We start from the raw sequence: 20,212 nt of genomic DNA on the forward strand, positions 1-20,212 counted from the left end.
GAACTTATACTTCGCCAAGAATCTACACTCTTTGTCTGTGAGGGCAATAGAAGGGGTGCTTACACCGCAATCGCGCCCTAAACAACGTGGTCCACAACGTGGTCCACAGAATTTCTGTCGTAATTATATCGTTATCATAACGAACTGACTCTCAACTCGAACAATGATGACATGATTACGGTGTTGAAGGCATGATATACTCGCTAACTAACGTAATAAATAGTATAACTGCATATATTACAATACTCGAAACCGAAGAAGAATTCCAAGTAGCTCTTTATTGCTTTTCAACCCTTAACAAATCCTATTCTACTCGGGATGGCGTTCTATGATTTGAAGAAAATTACTTTTACTCTCTTGTCCTGGAGTGAGGACCCGGCCCACCAACCAGATCAATTTAATTGTTAAACAAAGTTTTCCCCTCCTCCCCTTACTCTTCCTCCTCCTCCTCTTGAGTGCAGTTTTCCTATAACGCATATCCGAATATCGGGAAGATATGGCTGTGCAAAATGTTCCGAAATATCCCTCCAGGTCTTAACAAACATATATGTGTTACTATAAATTTAACGAAGACGTGACTCGTTTTGCTCAATAAACCTCGATACTGGTTAGATGCCTGGTATAGAATCAGCACGCGCGTATATACACACTGGGTTATTTGGAACTCAACCTACAGTTTTTGCAGTCTATAGTGCATGTCGGCAAACTTTCATCCGTTGACAACGTAAAGTGATGTGACAAAACGCGCTCGAGCGTTCGGCAAGGTTGCAAAAACTGTTTTACCTTACTTTTGATTACAGGGAATCGTGATGCCTTCTGCCAAAGTCGACAGCCCTGAAAGAATTTGTTTTGGTCTTCCATTTTCGCTGTTGTCGGTTATTAGCAGCTGACTGTTCCTTTTGTTCGAATGCTTACATGAGAAGCTGACGCCTAGCTCCGACTCTTCGCGCTCCGCACAGGACCGGCTTCGCAAGGAATGGGGTGGCGCCGGCAATGTTTCTCTCGTAGCGGTATCCAAAACTATACTTTAATTGACACCATGAGCTAGTGTATGCGATTTTAAGCCTATTATTATGATAAAAAGTTACCCACACGCCAATTCTGGTGCGGACAAGCATCAGACGTTGACCGAGCGCAAAGAAACAGCAGGGAGAGCGATACTGAATGAAGCAGGCGACAAATGCGGGAATCCCTAAGCTGACGTCACAGATGCGCGCTTCGCAGCGCCGCCTGTGTTCGCGCTCACCGCCAATACCGGTCTCCCTATGCTGTTGGGTACTTATGCTCTCGGAGTAGCTTACGCAACCGTAATCTTTATCGGTATGGCCATCCCCTTGCCTGCTTCCAGTGAGTGTGCGGACGCTTTCTTAATGGTAGTTTTCTGCTGACATGGCCATGAAAATTTGCTTTGGGGATATATAAGTTCTTCTTCTGGTTGTTCTTCTGGCGTCTTTACTTTCCGTGGTCTACCTAAGGTAGCTTCGAATGGAAATAAGAAGCTTGGTAGTGATTGGTCTCCCTTTTTATATATGCAGGCGTGGTGACGTCACCACGTGATTTCTATGCTGTTGGGTACTTTTACACTCAGAGTAGCTTACGCAACCGTTATCTTTGCCGGTATGGCAAGTCCCCTGGGTAGGCAAGTGCCGCCTTCTTAATGACGATAGTTTTCTACTGATATCTCCACGAAAATTTGCCTGAGGGGGAGTGCGGTTGGGGGCTACTGCTTCGCAGTAATACGAACACATTTGACACTTGTGCCACAGCGAGAATGCCCTTGACGACACCGCCAAAATGCCGCCGGCGCCGGGCCACAGCTTTAGACTGTAGGAAGTTTTAAATAACCGCGAGTTTCAAATTTGAAGCCCACCGTTTTCTCGGTACAGATGTACACAATCCCACAGAAACAGGTGGTACAACCAGCGAAAAGTGTGTCACAAAACCAAATCTATACGTGTCGGCTCATATAATTTTTAGTGAAAACACGGTGGTTATGGTTACCTTTATGTACATGACTATGCCCAGACAAACATTCATGTCTGATTTATGTTTGACAGAGTAAACTGTTTTTTTTTTTCGTTTCTGTTTTTAACGAAGCGCTCGTATGTTATCGGCCCCTGAACAGGGTGAACGCGGAGATTTATTTATTAGGGGTGAGACCAACAGCACTAAAACACAACTTTTCATCAAGGGTGTCAGTTGGGGTGTCAATTCTTCGTAAGCTAAGAAATAATAAGTAATTAGGCGTCTTTCTGAGGAGCTTGGCCCTGGCCCTGATCTGAGGCCGTACGGTGCTGGAAATGAGACAATTTTCAGACTTACAGCATGCGTAGCAGGTTCAAAGCCACCGCACACGATTGAATGTCGTCGAAGCCAACTTTATCAAGTGGGGCGATCAGAATGGTGTATGGGAAACACAACTCATTTCTGGCGCAAATATTCTTTAAAAGCAAAAACTTTGGACAGGACGCGGGCTTCTCCACTCTCAACTTTAAATTGATAAAGTGACTGGCCGATATTAAGTGCCAGTCAAACTAAGAATTAAAACAAAGTGGGGCCGGGGTAGAACCCAGGGTCACTCGATTAACAGGTCGCCGCCACACGCTTCTAGCCTGTCGCTAGGGCGCCAATCACGGGGTTTTCTTTGCGAGACAGACGTGCAAGCCTCCGAGGCAGCGTCTGCTTTCGCTCCAAGGACACGCAGTTGATTCCCAAGCGCCCACGCAGCCAGTGGTCACGAAAGCGGCTGCTCGTTCATTCCCGTTACTCTGCACAGCCAGCGAGTGCAATGACAGAAGCCCCGTGCAGGCCCAGCCAGGAGCGCCGACCCACGACCCTTCAGAAGACCTCCCTGTACTCGCTTCGCGTCCACCCCTTCCTCTCGGCGCCCGCTCCCACCTTCATACCCCTTCTCCCTGACTTTTTTCCTCTTTTCTTCGTGACGCCGGAGTTTCTCTTGAGCGGCAACAAAACGCAAACAGGCGGCGGCGGCGTGATCGGCGTTGTGCGCAGCCATTGGGCGCGCCCCCGCGGCCTCCGCGGGCGAACGCGGGCAGCCATTGGCTGCCAACCGGAAGCCGGGGCTACCAATCGGGCGCCCGGCCAGGAGGAGGGCCCGTTCGAATTACTTCCCCGCGCCGCCACTGGCCCGCCGGCGGCGCTGGCTACCTTGCGCGCCCTCCTTCCTTTCCCCGTACGCGCAGGCAGCGAGGGGGGCGGGAGGGGGGGGGGGGGGGGCACGGCAGCCGCCGCAGAAGCTCCCCTCCCCAGCAGCGGTGGCGGCCTCCCAACAGACCAGCCTTTTGTGAACGCGTCGGCAGCGACGCGGCGGTGCCCCCTCGCTACCCGGCGCACCGCCGCCCGGCCTCCAGCCTGCCCCCGATACAGAAGCAACCACTCCGGCGCTTCACGCGGCCGCTACGGCACACCCGAACGGCCCCACTGTTGCGACCCAGGCTGCACCCCCCCCCCCCCCCCTCCACCTGTGGTGGGGGCCGACGCAGACGGGCTTCTGCAGTGCGCGCCGAAGGACAATGTGCCCAAGCTCGGAGCCCGCGACCACTCGTTGAATGTGCCGGCTACCGCGGCGCCGAAGCAAGGGGAATACCCGGCGACCGTGCGATACCCTGCCGTCTCCCTCGTCGACACTGCTTCGAGAGGCACCCCGACCGCTGCTGTCTGGTGAGTCCTGCTCTCCCAACACGCGCGGCGCACCGCCGATAAACTTGGCGCCACCATTTGAACAGCTTTGCTGAATGGAGCTCGAGCTGCTTCGCAGTCAGCCGTTCCGAGAAGTGCCTCCAGTGCGTTACCCTTTCGAAATCTCCTCCTCTTTTGTGTCTGCGCAAGGTCGGTGCCCGATTGCAAACTGCGAAGTCGTTTACTTAAATGAGTATTGATTATGGTGTAACGAGGCCTGCGAAAGTCGAGCAATATTCATGACATAAGTGCAAAGGTCTGATATTCAGGGTTCGCTACATTTAAAGGGGGGGGGGGGGGGCGGTTGCGGTGTGCAGTATACATGAATACATACGGTAGTAACCCTGAGGTTCGTCACCTTACCGAACTGATCGTTTTACTTCTCCAACTGCCTGTCTTCGTCGCGTCTAAACAAAGCAAATGCGATGCCGCTTTCCTCGCGTACAGCTGCAGTAGTTTTAACCTAAAAGGTTGGAGCGAGGTGGGAATGATGGTATGGGCGAGGTTTCAGCAGACGTCGTTTCTTTTTTCTAGAGATAGATCTGCTTCTCTCAAATGCCTTAAACTTACCGTGTAACCACTCCAGAAGTGCCCGTCGATTAAGATTTTGGAGTTGGTGATATATACGCCATCCTGGGCGGTTACTGCCTCTCTGTCAAGCGCCAAGCCCTCCAGCCACTGACTCTGGTACGCCGTTTGGCAGCCCACATTGCTTGGCACTGCAGTCTTGCAACCACGCCTTGTCCATCAAGCACATATTCAGCGTCGGAGTGGATGTCATCAGTAAGGAGGATGTGATGGTATCACTCGTCTTCCCATATATTGTCTACGGTGACCATACAGTGCCTCACCGCAGTGACATGCTCAATTCAACATGTTAGACAAACTTGTGCATTATCATCGCGAAGCCTGCTCCGTATTCCATATGGTTATATCACCATTACCGCAGCGAGTTCTGCCCTATTGGCAGCTCGGACACGTTTGAGTGACAACTAGCTAGTCGATGTTCGTCGCTCGCCGTTCACCAATTCTCGGTCCGCACTTCAGCCGCCCATTGTAGAAATGAGCAGCCATGGCACCTCACTCCCGGCTCCACTACTGTACATGCCGGTGCCAGCCTTCAAGATGCCGTGGTTGCCATCACCCTGTATACTCTCCCAGCCGTGCAACCCTCAACAAGGCGTCATGGTTTAAGGTCCCGGAACCTCTTTCATCGTTCTGTTCGGACCTTGCCGCATCAGGAGTCACTCTGTTCAGTGTCCGCCATCGCCTCACACTCATCGCTATTTGTAGCGATGCCCATCGAGCAGTTCGCCTACACCGCTTGCTCACTGGTATTGTGTCAGAACATTCACAGCCTTGCGGCAAAAGTTTCTTATTCAATCGAAACTAAGTGGATACCGCGTAGTCTTGTGCCATCACATCTATGGCAGGCTTAGAAGCCCTGCTAGTAGCCTCTGTTCCGTTATGGTCATCCTGGAGCAGAAATATGCCCAGGCCCGTTGACAAGAAAGGAACACCGCCGCAGCGCACACGCGTACTTCTTCACCCGTGTGCTGTTCCGCGCCGCCTACGTCTTGCACGAGGGCCCGGGCTGCGATTCGGCTGGGAGTTACCTTAATCCCTGCCATGACCCACCATTGGCCTCAACTTAGAGGTGCTCCTACCAGTCCTGGGTCATTGGTGCTCCTACCAGACGCGGCATTCAGCGCTTCCAGAGGGTTTATTCAGTTTTCTGTCCACTGAGGATAAAGCGGCAGACCCCTAGCTGTTAGGAGCTGGAGCCATGCATGCTCCACGTTGCGGGAACCCAAGGGCGCCATCTACGCCCTCTGGCTGTTGGACTTCATCTGAAAAGACGACCTTTCCATGCTCATTCCATCACCATTCTTTCTTATCACGTACATGTGATTCTAACCACATATTTATGACATTCGACAAAATATGCGTCCCTCCCACTTCCCAATTCTACAGCTTTGGTCACCCTCACACTCGCTATGCATACCGACTCTGCATACCGAATTGGGGATGTCCTTGGTGGTGGTGGGGGGGCTTCGGTTGGGAGGGAGGGGAGGGGGGATAATGCTCGCACTGAAACCCCGCGCTAAGCAAGCGTTTCTCACGCGACGACTGAATGCGAAACAAACACAACTCTTTTGCGTGCGTTTCGTAACTTCCATGGGGGCCAATCGGTGCATACCAACTTGAGGATGTTCGCGCCCGTGGGCGCGGGTCATCCCCAAGTTTCTTCGATTAAGAACAAGGCAAAGGCATGCGTTCCCAATGAAGTAGAAGAAGCTGTGCTTGATCAATTTAACCGCCCCTCAACCCCCCCTCCGCCTTTGTCGTGTATATGCATAACACAATGTAATAGCTGTGCCATCTGCGTATGCAGTGTAAATGGTTTAGTTGTCATCGTCGTTTGCTTTGGTCCTCAGCCCACAGGAGACCACCGGCCATAAGAATCGACTGGTCATAGAAGTCGGAACATTTCCGCTGCAGAGAGCCATACCACACGGTGCGGTATCGTCACCGCAGCTCTACAACCTCGCACTATAGAAGACCTCGCAGAAATGCTGGAAGCCATGCCCGACATCAAACTGACCCTCTGTGGGGATAACATATACGTCCGTGCGCCATTTCAACACGACATCGACATAGGCTAAAGATGTGTTCAGAACGTAACTCAGAAATGGTCCTCGGCCGGCTAAGTCCGTATACACAGCGGCTCTCAGCGAGAACCGAAAGATACCGGGCAGGTTAGTGAATGTAGATATATCCGCCTCGCAGTGGACAGCAACCAACTCTCCACAAAGCTTCCAAAATATTTTGAGCTTCCCTCGTGCTCAGCAGCACAACGCCTTAGCCACTGAGCCACCGCGGCGGGGGCTGTGGCTTTCGCAAGCAAAGTAGTAGAGATAAGTGGTGGGACTAGACGTTGTGATAGCGAGCTACCAAATACAACAGTGCCCCATTTTAAAATGCACTGGAGACGAAAGCGGGGGCCAACACAATCACGTAGGGAACGAACACACCTGCAGGATTCATTCCTTAACAGTCAGTGAAAGCTCCTTTCAGCGATAAAGCAACAACACAGTTCCAGTTGAGGAGCTTTTTTTCGAAATTAGCCAGATCCGTCTGAACAGAATTTCATAAACATGCAAAAAATTGGTATATTGACGTAAATTCAACGCTGTCAAAGCTAACTTCCTCTAGCTGACATGCACAACATATCATATAATAGCTTTGAGAGCGTTGAATTTAGTTCCGGTCACAAATTTCCTCTTGCTTCTCAAATTGCGTTCAGCTGAATTTGACTCACTTTGAGAAAAGGAGCTACTCAATTACATAAGAACCCTTCTATAAAAACAATTTCTAACCGCACACAGTACACGTGACTATGCAAGGGATGCCTGGTAACCAGTGTTATCAATGCAAGAACAAAATAGCTCGCCTGAGACTCCTGTCACCTTGGTCCTCGGCCCAACACAGCAATGCCTTATAAACGCTGGGTTCTCGTTAGATGAGTACTGGCACCTAAATTTCCTTTTTAAAATGTGATATAATTCGCCCTGTTAAGGGGCCAGGATGCCTTCCTGCGATTATGGGCGCCAAACGACGCTTGGATTAAAGTTTAAATGGATATTATTGCCGCAGTTTTGAAGGGCCCACAAATAGCCCGGGTCTACTGCTCTGTATAACCAAGAGTATGTGCATGTGACGTGAAAGCTTCTGAGCCGTTTAAACTCAGAATGTTCTATCGTTCCCTTTCATCGAGCGATTTAATTGCTTTACAGCGCCCCCCCTCCCTCCCCCCAAACTTCTCACCAGACAGCAAGGCATCTCTTTTAGGAAGGCAGAAAGGCGTGCCCATATAAGGAAACAGCAACAAAGCTGCACACGAACTGCTTGCTCAGATTGCCTAAGTGCTTGAAATGTGGTACATATTCCAGGAATTGTCCCACGTCCTGGGAACTCCCAAGCACACAGCATAGGCTATATATAAAAGGCTATAGGAAAACTGCAACATATCGGCTGCTCGCCGAGTACCTTATCATCCACGTGGGGGCATCGCTCTTCTTTTAAGGGCACCGAGTACTCGAACTGGATAACACTGACGTATTCACGAAATACCCGAAGTCTTCGGAGAAACGAATAATCAGAGTCCTACAGACTGGCTTATTTTAGAAATAATGTTCTCTCTCTCTCTCTTGGAGACAACCGATATTTTAGCGGGCGATGGCTTATATGTAAAAGTTTCCCGGGGTACTCTAACGCTGACGTGTCACTCATAGTCTATCGCCAGTTGAACACCACGTAAATTATAAGAACACTGGCGTATGACACGTATAATGAGATTTGGGCAGGAACTGCGTAAAATTCAACGTCATTGAATGTCATTCGATGCGATAACGTCGTTCTCTAAAGTGGGACGGGTTTAACTAGATGTACAATGAAAGGACGTTTTTCATTAGATAAAACGGCTCTGATGTTCGTGACGCATTGCGTGATCATTCGCTTCGCCATTCACATGACGCACTTGCGGTTCATTTGCTGACCTTCAAATGTTGCTTCAAGTAATCGAGGTAATAAAAATGTAAAGCTCTCTCCGAGCTCATTTGGGGCGGAGTGTTTTCTAAACCAGAACTCATACAAAGCGCCGACACCTCTTAGCGTCGTATTCGGTATTACTACCATGCAAACGCCAGCACGCGAACAAATAAGAAAAAAAAATGGACGGAAAAAGAATTATGGGAAGACGAGTCTGTATAACGTATACACGCGTGCAAGGAAACACAATTAGGGGGCCGTTTCCTTTTGTCGGGCACGGAGAGCAGGGCGCGCGAGCAGCCGTTCTCAATCACGATCCGCCGGGAAACAACATAACTGCGGCAGATGTTTCCTGGGCGGAAACACGGAATCAACGCGTGTGTATACGTGGTAACTGGACGCTATAAGCCACGGAAATCGGCGCGTATATGCATAGGCCACGTACGGCGTCCTTCTCACCCACTGCGTGGAGGAAAAAAAAAAAAAAGAACACCGGATCCATCATCCGTGTTCTTTTTTTCAACACTGCAATAAAGCATATGACCCGCGGTTTCGTTTAAGCGCAGAGTCAGACAGCTGGGCCTGTTTTGCACAGTTAGTTTTAACAGGCGGGTCTGGATCAGGAAAGGGAAGAAGGGTCTGTAAAAACGTGAAATACGGATCTGGGGCGGTATTCTCGTGTTTGTCCGTTTTGAAAACGTCCGTGTTGCGTCCGTTTTATTGTAACGTACTTCCAGTTGTAGGCGGGCTTTGGGTTGACTTTTGCGCAACTGTTCTTGTAAAGACATTTTAAACGACTAAACCTATTTTAAACTATCTTTTATGTGCTTCTTTTTTCCACCAGCGAACCAACAACAACGCGACGAAACATCGTCTGCTCCCAATCGTCTGCTCCGAGAAGCAGCGGCCTATAGCTCCGCCGTGTTTGCATGGAGTAACATCCGGTTGTTCGCATTTGGCAAAACAGGGCTTGCTCAAAACGGACACTTCAAGCGGATACAAAACGGACAAAACAAGAGAATACCGCCCCTGGAGTTATACACGCCATAATGGTTGCCTTCCCAGCAGTGCCCGGTAGCAGTGGCGTACGCAGGGGGTTGGGGGGGTTCGGAAGAGGCTACTAACTTGGCCTGATATCAAATAACGAATTCTCATGACTATTTTTCTGTCGCATCGTATACGCACTAACCTTACACGGACTCGATTCCTGCGCATAACCGCAACGACCAGCTATTTGGCAATGTCCCCTAAGAACAATAAAAACGAACAAAGCAGTCGGAGGTCCACAGCATCCGTAATGTGTTCTTGTTTTGCATTTTTAATCGATTTCGTCTTCAGGCTCCTCCATTGTTTTTGTTTTACGGCGAAACTGGATATATCGAATCACGCCCGTGTGGAACGAAAACTCGGGCACTTGTGTTCGACGTAAGGAAAAATTCAAGATCGGTCTTAGGGCCTCCAAATATCGATATGTTTATAATGCCACCTAAAAAATATTTTTTCAGCAATGCAATTTCCATTAGATGTGAAGCCTACTTTAAAAGTAGGTGTATGCGTCTTTGTTAGCTGGCTTTGCCACACTGCCTGTTGCGCAGTGAAGCATAGCTACGGAGTGCGTAAGGTTATAGAAGGTTGTAGCCCGAATTTATACTCATTTCCACCGCCGCCGTCTCTTTCCCGAGTCGTGTATACTGCTCACAACGCACGGCATCTATCTCCCCCCTGCCGCTTTTATGCGTGCATTAGGGGGGGGGAGACGCGCAAGCGCAACAGGCAAGCTTCACGTGCTCATCCTTGGTGTACCCGTTCTTCTGTCTGGGGGGTATTTGAACGTGGCCGACTCACGGCCCGATACGACCTGGCTGCTGTCCTGCGCGGTAGAGCGATTTGGGTTGTTGTGCACGTTACACTGACAGTCGGAGGGAGGGAGAGAAAAAGAGAAACCAATGTTTACACCGTTGTAATACAAACCTAGTCCTTCCAAGTTTCACTCAGCTAATTGGCAGGGAAGTATGTTCAGTCGCAAATTACAAACAAAGGTGTTTGGTTTCGTGTACTTGTTGCACTGCACCCAGCTTTTCTGGTGATCCTTCTTCGCAGAGTTGAAGGGTACTGAATTTTGGTTTCGCGTAAGAACGCTAAGTGACCCGTTTCTGAATGATAAAGTATAACGATCGTATGATTAAGGTTAAGTTAATCGACTGATAACTCACCCTCACTTACGGTTTTTTCCCCTCAATACTTCTACGAACATCCATCTTCTGCGCAAATTAAACGCATTGATTGCACATCAAGCCTCACCCGCGTGCTCGTATTAAGCGTAGTGGCGGGCGGTGCCCACGTCCACTGCGAGCGTATGGAGAGATCAGGTGGGCGAACGTCGAGCAGCAGACACAAAAGCCGAGCAGAGGCGCCAGTGCGGAATCGCACGGGCGCACGCGCGATACGGCATCGGGGGAGCCCATCTCGCCCCGCGGGGCCGTGCGGAAGAGAGCAGCGCGTCTTTATCTAAAACTGCGCCGCTCCGAATCGCCTCTTATGCCGGCGGTCGCGGGCGCGGTGGTCCTGGCGGAATATCGAGCTCCGATCTGGCCAGAGTCACCACCGCTCGGAGGCGGAAGGAGGTGTTTGAGGGCCCAAGGACGGACCACACATGGATACGACGGCAGGCGAGGGGCCGGCTGCGCGACTGCCTTCTCTTATGCGGCCGGAAATAATTTGACTGCGTGGTCTGTCCAGCTAGTTATCCGTAACCTCACTGTTTTTATTTTGGCTTCTAAGGCGAAGCTTTCTATGCCACACTTGCGCCGTAGATCGTAACACCAAATTGCACTACAGGAAAGCCAACTTTACGCAATGACTTTCCGCAAAGGGCGTATGGTGATGATGATGATGACGATGATAATGAAACGCGAAGCGCCTCAATAAAAATTGGCCGCGCATCTGCTGACTTCGTTGCAAATGTCGTTTCAAGGCGACAGTGTGTCTGTCATGTAAGTCCATTCAATTTTACAGCGTCCCACTGCTCCACGCTAAGGCCGTTCTCCACGCGCGGTCCACGTGCCATCTGCTGGAATATTCCGTTACGGTCGAACTTCTTGGAATGCCGCGAGCACGCCGAGTGTGGCGGGCGATGATGGGAGATGTATTTTTGCATCCGCCTGGAGGGCTAGTGTGACGATGGGGGCCACGGTGGGCGGCGGCGCATCTCATTTCTATCGCGAAAGACAAGCATTCGTGAATTTTTAATAAAGGAACACTGCGAATATCACTTATATATTGATTTCGTGCCTCAAATCTGCGTAACGTTTTGTTTTTGTTCAACAATGTTAACAAGTATGATCACTGTCATTAGATCTAGATGCTTTGGAAGGGTTGTAAGTATTATATAAACATTTCGTTCAATAACTGCATTAACTTTGGTTGGGTGGCTGAATCGAGTGACTGACTGGCAGACAGACAGACAGAACAAAATTTCGGCGTTCCAGTAGCCCAAGAAAGACTAACGTCTTTAAAAAACACTCCCTGTATTCTGAATCAAGCCTGGGGTCCCTCGCGTTATAAAACTGATGTCGCCATTTCGACACGGTTGAAGCAGTCTAAATTTCGGACTTTGAATTTGACCCTGGTTGCATAAAGGATGATGATGATGATTGAGTGTTTTATGGCGCAAGGTCGACTAGGGCAAAGAGCGCCAAGGAAAAGCTCTGGGTTTCATGGAAGAAGCTTCGCGTTTTAACAACCAATTAAAAGCTTTAACCTACCCGGCAAACTGTAAATTGGCAGGGGACAGGTATGTGTTTATAGAGGATGAAGTGGTCGGTATACACGTGCGAGATCGCGCGGACGCATGCGTGTCTGTAACTGTGAACAAGTTGTAATTGTGCAATTATGGTGCCTCTTTGCATGGACAAGTATGTTTGAAACCTCGAGAACTTTGTTGGGCGACCTAGGCCACATACGAGTTGTAAAGGATGTGAAAAAATTCTGTCGGCTGTTTATTTTACGGCCAGCGTACTTCTCACGCTGAAAGTCTCGTTATTAGAAACGGGTTAGAACAAAGGGAGCAGCGGCTAATTATATATATATTGTACATGCATATGGCTATCGGTACGGATACGATGTGGATGGAACCACTTGCAACGAGTAGTTATATGCCGACGGTTTTCATGCATTGTCTTCCAAAAGTGGCTGTTAGAAAATAACATATTAGCGATTCAGCACTGCTTATCACTCGATCCGGAGTCTTGGCCCTTTTCTTTGAAGGAAAAGAAAAAGACTAAAAATAACAATGGAGAAATGGAACCCTGTACAGTACTCCGTTTCTCGATAATCGGAACAAGCAACCATGGGAACAGATGAGACGAAAGCTTGAAATCAACCTTTATGGTAACACTATCGCCGAGTTTTTAGATACATGATTTATATGTTGTTTACAAGTCTGCAGAAAGCGGATATACTTAACCATTATTAGTAGGCTTCACCACCGTATGTATGAACAGCTCTTTTCAATTGATCAGAACAGAAATAAATGCAGGCATATATAGACTTGAAAGGCGATTCGGCTTTGTGACAAAAAAGATTAAGGAGAAACTAAAAAAAATGCGAAAGCATTGTAGTACCGCAGGCGAAATGTATTGGAGTAATGACTATGATTTATTAAAGGAACCCTGCAACACTTTTTCCAACTAAAAAAAATGCGAAAGCACTGTAGTACCGCAGGTGAAATGTATTGGGGTAATGACTACATTCATTAAAGGAACCTTGCAACACTTTTTCCAACTACTTTCGAAATCTTAAATGCTTGCAAAGCGTATTTTTCAACCAACACATCCAGTACTTAGATAAGGGGGTCGCAAAGTACCTCGACCAAAAACTACTGCTGCATGCCCACAAAATAACTTAAAAACTTGGTCAACAGATCTTTCTCTCTTTCCCGGTCTTGGCGTTCTTCGACCGCTATAATTATGTCATTACAGCGGTGGGGCGGCTATTGACCGCCCTTCCTTCAGTTGCAGCAATGAACGCATTCTATAGCCCCTTTAAAAAAACACGCACCCCTCCGCCAAACGACGACGATTGTTGAACGCGAAGCTTTCTCGTGACGAATTATTTAGTTGTCGTCTAAGTTTCCCAAAATGCTTTGACCATGTCGAAAATGGAGCAGCCGGATAGATGCCGGCTCCATAGCGCGTGGGACCCAGGTTCCGCTCCAGCCACGGGAAGCGATTTTTTTTAAAAGAGCGATGCGGTTGAGCAAATCGTTAGTGTGTGGTGTCCGCACATAAAAATACCAAGAAAATGCCGAGCGCACGTGAGCGCGTGGCTCGCGGCAACCGCCCAGCGTCCCCGGCGCACGTTTTTCAGTCTAGGCATACCCAAATAGGGAGATTGGCCGAGATTGCGGCGACCGCCCCGCAGTTAAAAAAACCAAGAAAGTGCCGAGTGCTCGTGTGTGCATGCCTCACGGCGACCACCTCGTTTGTCAAGCCAGGCATACCTGGGTAGAGAGATTGGCCAAGATTGGGGGAAAAAAAAAAGAACTCCAGCATTCCGTGTAATCATGGCCACACTTTCTCGGAACGAGAAACAAGTCATAGCGTGCGCCCCTCCAAGGTGATGTCCAATGATTATCACTTCAAAAAATGAAGGAAGCTCACACTTTAAGCAACAATAACGGAGTATAAGTCGTTGCGGCAGCGAAGAAGCAGAAAATCGGTGCAGTCGTGGTTGTGAAGGTTGCGTACAGCTTCGCTACCTTCAAGTTTTATGCGTCAGTGTGAGCATCCTTCATTTTTTTCTTTCACTTCGGGGTTTTCGCGTTACAGACGCCATCAGGGAGAACACTGAAGCTTCGCTTTAAAAGAAAGCCGCAAAACGGAAGGCGTATCTGCTGCGACGAGCAAATCACGCAGGGCCGCTCCGTGCTGGCGATAACTCTAGCTTTCGCAGTGCTTCTAGACGCGAAGGAAAGAGTGAAAGCGTTTATCAGAAGGATTGCAGAGTCGCTTTAAAGTTAATTGCATCTGCCGCCTGTGTGAGCACCGCTGGTTTCCTCGCTGCCGAAAAAATAAATTGTTGCAGCGCCGCCAGAGAGTGCACTGGTGCGCCGCGCCATGGCTCGCTGGATACTGCTGAGCCGCTGGGTGAGGCAGCGGCGAAAGTGGGAAGCTCGGCTGGCGGAGCCACCGCTGCGGCCGCGCTAGTGGAGTTGGGCGGGAAGGAGGGAGGGGGGGTCTGGTATGGTAAAAAAAAAATACTGGGGGATCCTCATTGCGCAAGCGCGGCACGTGATGAAATCACGTTTCCGCTATCTTCTCCGCTGTATAATATCGTTCGTTCTCTCCTGCTCGGGGCTCGCGCCGCACACTGTATGACATTTTTATGGTCACCTTTCTGTCAGGCCGACGTTGCCGCTTTTCCTCGTTATGGGACTTGTTAAATCCCCGAAAGGAAGTGCGCAGTATACACTGATTTGGTAGAGAGAGAGAGGGAAAGAGTCAGAGAGAGATAGAGAGAGAGTCAGAGAGAAAGAGAGAAATCATGTGGGTAGCGCGTCGCCAGAGCTGGCTGAAGTAAAAGCAGCAGTAAAAGTAAAAGCTGAAGTAAAAGCAGCAGCAACGAGACGTCCGGAAGGATAGCGCGCTGTGTCGGGTCTTCTTTGCTCTCAACAGGACATGTATGGATTAAGTCATAAGGTACTACAATTTGGCATATATGTATAAAAAGATATAAGACATAATCTGGCCCGGGCCCGATTTGGAGAGCGGTAACTATATGCGAGCGCCACGTGCCAGCTTCTAGTTTTATGTACATATGAAAGCTAAGGTCCATGCAGTGTGTGCAGATAGACCTGCGTGAATCACTGTCAATATTTTCATCAGAAAACTGACTGTATCACATACTCCCGTGCCTAATGGCCTCTGTGTTCCTTGTATTGCTGCACGCGTCATGAATACGTGGAAGACGCGCTCGCGTAACGGCGAGCTGTTAGCTGCGGAGTGTATACATTAGGACCGCACAATGTCCGTCAGCGACCGTGCGTATAGCATTTTCAATCGCAAAAAATCACACCGGCACCGGCACGATTCGAGCCTGTGTCTGGTAGACCAGACAGAGTTAGTGTCAGTCGTCTAACCCATTGGGCTACGACCGTGAGTTCGTACCCGAGAGTCAAACGGCTTACTCCCTCGCCTGTAACGGTGCGGAGTACCTTAGGACCTCCGCAATGTCTGTCCGCGTCCATCCGCGCGCACACCACCATCAAGCGAAAATCGGGCGAAATTCGATTTGAGCCATGAGTTGCAGTTTAATTTAGGGAATAATTAAGGTGAAACTCACGGCTCAAAACGAATGACGGTCGGGGCGCAAATCGGATGACACTCGTGGCGCAACTTGGATGTCATTTCGAAATCCCGTACTCCGCATCCTCACCATCATCCCCGGAGTGGCGGTCGCGGAATAAATGGTCCCGGAACAAATGGTCCCGGAACAAATGGCCCCGGAACTTATGGTCCCGGAACTAATGGTCCCGGAACAAATGGTCCCAACTTCAAAGTAGGAAGAAATGGTCCCACCATAGCGCCTGCATGAGGGAAGGAGGGGGGTCAATGTATTTATATTTATGCTTGTATCTGTGCACACTGTATTTTGCGTCTGTTCGTACACAGTATATTTGCTGATGCTGAATTTGCTTGAGCTCAATGCTGTATACAAACCTTTTTTTGTCGCACATGTACGATCTTCCGTGCTTGATTTGTTCGTACTTTTTTGTTATTCCGAGTGCCAGGCAAACCAGTGGTGAACCTTTCAATCAAAACTCTGCGTGTACTGGGCCGCCCTCGGCCAGTGTTTAAAGTGAATACAATAACGGGCTACCGTAATTTTCTTCATGAATGCAGTTTTCTTATGAAGTGGAGCAACACAATTGTTAAAATTAACATGGCTGACGTGCAATACTCGCAAGAATACAAAATTTTGTTAATGCTTGAGAAGTGAGTCTGACTTCATCCAGTGCGTTGAGCCTATTTACAGTGACGGTATTATTTAGGTTATGTAAAGTATCAAAAATGTGAGTGGGACGGTGCTGTTGACCGCCAGTCAACATAGCGCTGTACTGGTTCATTGCGCTCGCCGTTTTGTCGCTATTTCAAAAGGGAACTTTACTCGATGAGGGTTTATTGGGTTGGCTAAGCTGAGTTACTGTGCTCACCACCTGAAATGCTTCGATATCTGCAGTTCGAATCAAGCGAAGCAACACTAGTCAAGGTTTTGCACCTCGATAATTTTACAGCTTGCAGTTTAGAAACTGGTTTTTCTCCGAAAATAGGCAATACTTTGCTGGCGGGCGAAATCTCCCCAAAAGCCAAAGCCGAACGTTTAGAGCTGTCTTCGCGTGGCTAACACCTTACGGTGTCGTCGCCTTCCCGCCCTGCCTTTGTCGCCGCGCGCGCGGACACAGTGGGGAAGTCGTGGCTAATCCCTTGGGAGTTGGGACGCCGCCGCCCACCGGACTACCGAGAAGAGCTCCTTCAACCCGAGGCGAATTCCTAAGGCGAATGACCGTCAACGAACAGCGCCGACGCCGGCTTCGCAAATCGTCAAAAACTAGTGACGGCACCCTTTCGCTTCCCGTCAGCTCGTCACCGAACGACCGGATACCAACAGAGGAATAGGGCTCAGCACCCCAGTCTTTTGGCCACACAAAAGAGGAAGGAGCACAAAGCATGCACTGCGCGACCCCCAACTTCGCGTCTTTGCGGCTGCAAGAAAGGAACTGAGCTTACAGCTAGAAGCGTAGGCGACGCCAATACATGAGCCACCGGCGGCTTTCATTAATTAAATAAAAAGCACGAACTTAACAGTGCTGACCGTCGCGACAGCCTGGCTTGACCAGCGCCTCAGCTGATGTTTGCTAGACCAGACGTCCGCATGTCTCGACACTGTTCCTGTCACCCCCCTCGCTTACTAGCGGCGTCTCCCGACACGTGCGGCTTCCTGGAACACAGCTGGACCCACAAACAATCAAAACGTGGAAAACCGAAAAAAGGAAAATATTACAAAAATCAAATACCGAAAGAGAGAGGGAAGTAATAAATAAGAATGTTCGTCTTGAACGTATAAAAAATGGGACGACTAAAATAAAAATGCCGGATAAAATACAAAAAAAAATTCCGAAAACGGGCCAATGGTGTAATGAATGCCCTGCACTTTCACAATAATGCGTGGTTGGCAGAAATACCGCGTTTAATCGTTGTAATCGCCCAAATTAAGCTAACTGGTTTACCGAAATCTGAAAAAAAAGAAAACAAAAATAAACAAACCTAAGAAATTAGAAACTGCACTCCAGCAAAATAAAACAAATTTAAACAGAACCCACGTGGAGTTTTATGGAATCATTTTGCCTGAACAGGTGCCTGGGACCATTTGTTCCGGGGCCATAAGTTCCGGGACCATTTGTTCCTACTTTTGAGTAGGGACCATTTGTTCCGGGACCATAAGTTCCGGGACCATAAGTTCCGGGGCCATTTGTTCCGGAACCATTTGTTCCGGGACCATTTGTTCCTACACCCGAAACTGCTCAACCTCGGCCAGTGTAGCTCACGCTACAAAATTAACCTTCCAGTCGAGCAAGTCATCAAGCAAGCAAGCGCTCAACAAGCAAGTAAGCTAGAAAACTACTGAGAGATAGCACGTGGCTAACGGGAAATAGGTACAGCAAGCCGGAAAGTAATAAAAAATGGCAGCATCTCCACTCAAATCATCAAGCAAGCGCTTGCTTGCTTGATGACTTGCTCGACTGGAAGGTTAATTTTGTAGCGTGAGCTACACTGGCCGAGGTTGAGCAGTTTCGCATGGCTTCTGGAGAGCCGTGCTGGGCATGCGCGAGAAGCAGTGCCGTCTCACGGCGCACAGCTGGCGCGCCGCAGCCACCCCGACTGGATTGGATTAGATCGGAAATCATTTTAGCAGCAGTAAGCATGATAATCAGCTAATCTTAGACAACCAGGAAACCTAAGAATAACCAGCTAAACCTTAGCTCACGCAACGTTTTTCCTGGCATAGCCGAGCTAAGCCACTGCTAATTTTTGTCATTTCACGAGCTCTAAGGCTTCCTCAGGCAAATAAAAAGTTCAACTGATAGTTCTTCAATATATGGGCTCATTTGAAAACATACACACACACACACGCACGCGCACGCACACGCACACGCACACGCACACGCACACACACACACGCACACACACACACACACACACACACACACACACACACACACACACACACACACACACACACACACACACACACACACACACGCTGCCACGCTGCCAACAGCTGCACAGTTTGATTTTCCCGTAAGTCTGCTTTACCTCAACGCACCTAAAAGACCAACAATGCATTAGAATAAGGAGGTCGGGCATATGGTGCGACATAAAAATATGGCCTGCACTGTGATATGAGGCACTGCAAACCCACTATGCGGAGACAAAGCCACGGTGCAGCATCATATGTGGGCCTGTCTATATGATACCCTCCCTCAAGTAGCTTCCTCGGAGCTCTGGGAGGCAGCGTTGAGCTGGTGACCGGGCTACGAAGTCGCCGCACAGCGCATGCTGCCGGCCGCCTCCGCCGCTAGAGGTCTTCTTTATTAAAGTGTTTCTCTCTCTCTCTCTCTCTCTCTCTCTCTCTCTCTCTCTCTCTCTCTCTCTCTCTCTCTCTCTCTCTCTCTCTCTCTCTCTCTCTCTCTCTCTCTCTCTCTCTCTCTCTCTCTCTCTCTCTCTCTCTCTCTCTCTCTCTCTCTCTCTCTCTCTTTCTCTCTTTCTCTCTCTCTCTCTCTCTCTCTCTGCAAACGTCATGTTTTGCATTGCGTAATGCCACAGCTAGCGCACGACCTTCTTGCGTCCAATCATATGCCGCGCCTCGTTATTGCTCAAGTTTTCAACTTTCGATGCACAGGTTTCTTACTCGGATGCAATGCGGGAAAACGGGCTCACGAATGTTTCGGTCTCGGGCAGCGCAGGAGACGGACAGGGTCAATGGGAAATGCCTTCGTCCTGCAGTGGACTCAAATTGGCTGCTACTGTTTTGTTGATGATGATGACGATGATTATAATGATGATGATGAAAATTTTTAACACCACATCACACTGGCTTGCGGGGTTGCCCTGCACGTGATCTGCCACAGCCTAGCCCAACTTTTTTTCGACCCCCAAAGTTCTGAAAGCTGGACGCAAAGTTTTCTTGTGTCGCTTTGTTGTTATTGTTTCGGTAGGTCGTAATTCCCGTATGGAACGAACAGGCACTCCAGGACTTCGCGTGCGGTAGGTGACAAACGCATACAGCCGACAAAGGTTTAACGCAAACGCGAGCAGACTGAGCTGCCTCCAGCAGGAGAAAAGAGGAAGGGAGGGGGAATCAACCACAAGGCAAACAGGAGGTCGGCGGCCGCGAGCAGCAACAACAGCTCCTCGCAGGGAAACGGATGCGCTGCCGCACTTTTTACGAGCGGTCTCCCTCTTCGGAGGGGGGCGAGTCGCGTGTGCGCCACACACAACGGTGCGCCCTGTAGTAAATCCCGGGCCTTCAGCCACCGAGCCCGCTCCGCCGGCGGCCTCGCGGGCTGCAGGCTCCTCTGCACAGGCCGCCGCCGCTGCTGCTGCTGGTGCTCGCCGGTGGTCGCAGAAACGCGACGGGCAGTGCCGTAAAATTATTCGCGCTGTTGAGGAAATGCGTCATCTCAGCAATGTGCGCTGGCCCGTCTCAACAATAACAACAGTCGGACAAAGGATGCAGCCGTGGGATTTTTGGAAAGAGAAAGTTGAAAGAGCTGTCGAAACTTTGATGGGATCTGCAAGTTAGATGTCGATGCGGAGTTGAAATATTGTGATTAGACGTCATTACTTGGACCCACCTCGATGCTGTATTCCACTTTGAGTGACACTCAAGTCAGTGACGAAGC

At 49.4% G+C, this 20,212-nt stretch overlaps 1 protein-coding gene across 1 annotated transcript in view; it reads left to right on the forward strand.

Moving 5' to 3' along the window:
* The first annotated feature begins 3,257 nt into the window (after positions 1-3,257).
* Positions 3,258-20,212, forward strand: part of LOC144153794 (uncharacterized) — a 161,940-nt gene continuing 144,985 nt past the window's right edge. Inside the window, exon 1 of the mRNA XM_077685524.1 lies at positions 3,258-3,681. The gene's annotated coding sequence lies outside the window, so the exon portion shown is untranslated. The remainder of the gene's footprint in view (positions 3,682-20,212) is intronic.

The sequence above is a fragment of the Haemaphysalis longicornis genome, unplaced genomic scaffold, assembly GCF_048455015.1.
Source record: "Haemaphysalis longicornis isolate Haplotype H1 unplaced genomic scaffold, Haemaphysalis longicornis Haplotype H1 scaffold_9, whole genome shotgun sequence".
Classification (NCBI taxonomy): domain Eukaryota; kingdom Metazoa; phylum Arthropoda; class Arachnida; order Ixodida; family Ixodidae; genus Haemaphysalis; species Haemaphysalis longicornis.